General features: G+C 49.6%; 6 non-coding genes across 6 annotated transcripts in view; all 6 read left to right on the plus strand.

Moving 5' to 3' along the window:
• Positions 1 to 7, plus strand: part of LOC124036826 — a 191-nt gene extending 184 nt beyond the window's left edge. The window contains exon 1 of the small nuclear RNA XR_006839074.1: positions 1 to 7. This exon is cut by the window's left edge and continues 184 nt beyond it. This is a non-coding gene — a small nuclear RNA (U2 spliceosomal RNA).
• A 412-nt stretch (positions 8 to 419) lies between these two features.
• On the plus strand, positions 420 to 536 carry LOC124036753. The gene has a single exon (XR_006839006.1). It is a non-coding gene; the product is annotated as a U5 spliceosomal RNA (small nuclear RNA).
• A 226-nt stretch (positions 537 to 762) lies between these two features.
• Positions 763 to 953, plus strand: LOC124036827. The gene has a single exon (XR_006839075.1). It is a non-coding gene; the product is annotated as a U2 spliceosomal RNA (small nuclear RNA).
• A 422-nt stretch (positions 954 to 1,375) lies between these two features.
• Positions 1,376 to 1,492, plus strand: LOC124036754. Its single transcript, XR_006839007.1, has one exon. It is a non-coding gene; the product is annotated as a U5 spliceosomal RNA (small nuclear RNA).
• Positions 1,493 to 1,726: 234 nt separating this feature from the next.
• LOC124036698 lies at positions 1,727 to 1,917 on the plus strand. The gene has a single exon (XR_006838954.1). It is a non-coding gene; the product is annotated as a U2 spliceosomal RNA (small nuclear RNA).
• A 416-nt stretch (positions 1,918 to 2,333) lies between these two features.
• On the plus strand, positions 2,334 to 2,450 carry LOC124036755. The gene has a single exon (XR_006839008.1). It is a non-coding gene; the product is annotated as a U5 spliceosomal RNA (small nuclear RNA).
• The last annotated feature ends 50 nt before the right edge of the window (positions 2,451 to 2,500 follow it).

Below are 2,500 nucleotides of genomic sequence, written 5' to 3' on the forward strand. Positions count from 1 at the left end.
AACACTTTTCTCCCGTTGTCAAGGAAAAATGCTCATTCGCAAAGCTATGTAAACAGCTAGCTCTAGCAGAAGAAGGAAAGAAACATTCAAACTGAAGAAAGGCGAAGCGCTCTTCAATGTGGTCCCCAGTTTCCCGCCATTTTTGTTTAAAAAAAAAAAAAAAAAAAAAAAAAAATTGGGCCAGGATTGTGTGTGTGTGTGTGTGTGTGTGTGTGTGTGTGTGTGTGTGTCTCTCTCCGTCTCTCTGTCTCTGTCTGTGCTTGTCTGTGCCTCTGTGTGTGCGCCTCTGTGTCTCTGTGTCGTTCTTTTTATCCACAGCCCTCGGAAACTTGGAAGAGTGGGTTCCGGGAGCACCCGCGGGAACCCGGCCTAGAGTGCTGCACAGAGTGTGTCTCGGGCCCCCGCCTCTGACTTCCACACGACTCTGGTTTCTCTTCATTACGCACAAGCCTTTCGCCTTTTACTAAAGACTTCCGTGGAGAGGAACACTTACGAGTTCAACGTATTTTTGGAGGTGCTTTGCTTCTTGCAGAGCCCGCTATCTTGTTTCAAGAGAAATTGACCGACAGACAGAGGTGGGCCAGGATAGTGACTTAAAGACACATTAGCGACTTTTTCCAAAAAACACCTGAGTGAGTGAGTGAGTGACTGAGGGAGGGAGGGAGGGAGGGAGGGAGGGAGGAACCGCCGGCTTTTGCCAACCCGCTGAGGTCTGTTGAGACCCCCGGGGGCCCGGCGGTTGCAGGGTTCCATTTGTGGGTTATCGCTTCTCGGCCTTTTGGCTCAGATCAAGTGTAGTATCTGTTCTTATCAGTTTAATATCTGATACGTCCCCCATCGGGGGACTACATATTAAATGGATTTTTCGAACAGGGAGTCGGAAATGGGGCTTGCTCCGTCCGCTCCACGCATCGACCCGGTATTGCAGTACCTCCGGGAACGGTGCAACACTTTTCTCCCGTTGTCAAGGAAAAATGCTCATTCGCAAAGCTATGTAAACAGCTAGCTAGCTAGCAGAAGAAGGAAAGAAACATTCAAACTGAAGAAAGGCGAAGCGCTCTTCAATGTGGTCCCCCGTTTCCCGCCATTTTTGTTTAAAAAAAAAAAAAAAAAAAAAAAAAAAAAAAAAAAAAATTGGGCCAGGATTGTGTGTGTGTGTGTGTGTGTGTGTGTGTGTGTGTGTGCTTCTCTCTCCGTCTCTCTGTCTCTGTCTGTGCTTGTCTGTGCCTCTGTGTGTGCGCCTCTGTGTCTCTGTGTCGTTCTTTTTATCCACAGCCCTCGGAAACTTGGAAGAGTGGGTTCCGGGAGCACCCGCGGAACCCGGCCTAGAGTGCTGCACAGAGTGTGTCTCGGGCCCCCGCCTCTGACTTCCACACGACTCTGGTTTCTCTTCATTACGCACAAGCCTTTCGCCTTTTACTAAAGACTTCCGTGGAGAGGAACACTTACGAGTTCAACGTATTTTTGGAGGTGCTTTGCTTCTTGCAGAGCCCGCTATCTTGTTTCAAGAGAAATTGACCGACCGACAGACAGAGGTGGGCCAGGATAGTGACTTAAAGACACATTAGCGACTTTTTCCAAAAAACACCTGAGTGAGTGAGTGAGTGACTGAGGGAGGGAGGGAGGGAGGGAGGGAGGGAGGGGAGGAACCGCCGGCTTTTGCCAACCCGCTGAGGTCTGTTGAGACCCCGGGGGCCCGGCGGTTGCAGGGTTCCATTTGTGGGTTATCGCTTCTCGGCCTTTTGGCTCAGATCAAGTGTAGTATCTGTTCTTATCAGTTTAATATCTGATACGTCCCCCCATCGGGGGACTACATATTAAATGGATTTTTCGAACAGGAGTCGGAAATGGGGCTTGCTCCGTCCGCTCCACGCATCGACCCGGTATTGCAGTACCTCCGGGAACGGTGCAACACTTTTCTCCCGTTGTCAAGGAAAAATGCTCATTCGCAAAGCTATGTAAACAGCTAGCTAGCTAGCAGAAGAAGGAAAGAAACATTCAAACTGAAGAAAGGCGAAGCGCTCTTCAATGTGGTCCCCAGTTTCCCGCCATTTTTGTTTAAAAAAAAAAAAAAAAAAAAAAAAAAAAATTGGGCCAGGATTGTGTGTGTGTGTGTGTGTGTGTGTGTGTGTGTGTGTGTGTGTGTGTGTGTCTCTCTCCGTCTCTGTCTGTGCTTGTCTGTGCCTCTGTGTGTGCGCCTCTGTGTCTCTGTGTCGTTCTTTTTATCCACAGCCCTCGGAAACTTGGAAGAGTGGGTTCCGGGAGCACCCGCGGGAACCCGGCCTAGAGTGCTGCACAGAGTGTGTCTCGGGCCCCCGCCTCTGACTTCCACACGACTCTGGTTTCTCTTCATTACGCACAAGCCTTTCGCCTTTTACTAAAGACTTCCGTGGAGAGGAACACTTACGAGTTCAACGTATTTTTGGAGGTGCTTTGCTTCTTGCAGAGCCCGCTATCTTGTTTCAAGAGAAATTGACCGACAGACAGAGGTGGGCCAGGA

Source organism: Oncorhynchus gorbuscha, linkage group LG05, assembly GCF_021184085.1.
Source record: "Oncorhynchus gorbuscha isolate QuinsamMale2020 ecotype Even-year linkage group LG05, OgorEven_v1.0, whole genome shotgun sequence".
Lineage (NCBI taxonomy): Eukaryota > Metazoa > Chordata > Actinopteri > Salmoniformes > Salmonidae > Oncorhynchus > Oncorhynchus gorbuscha.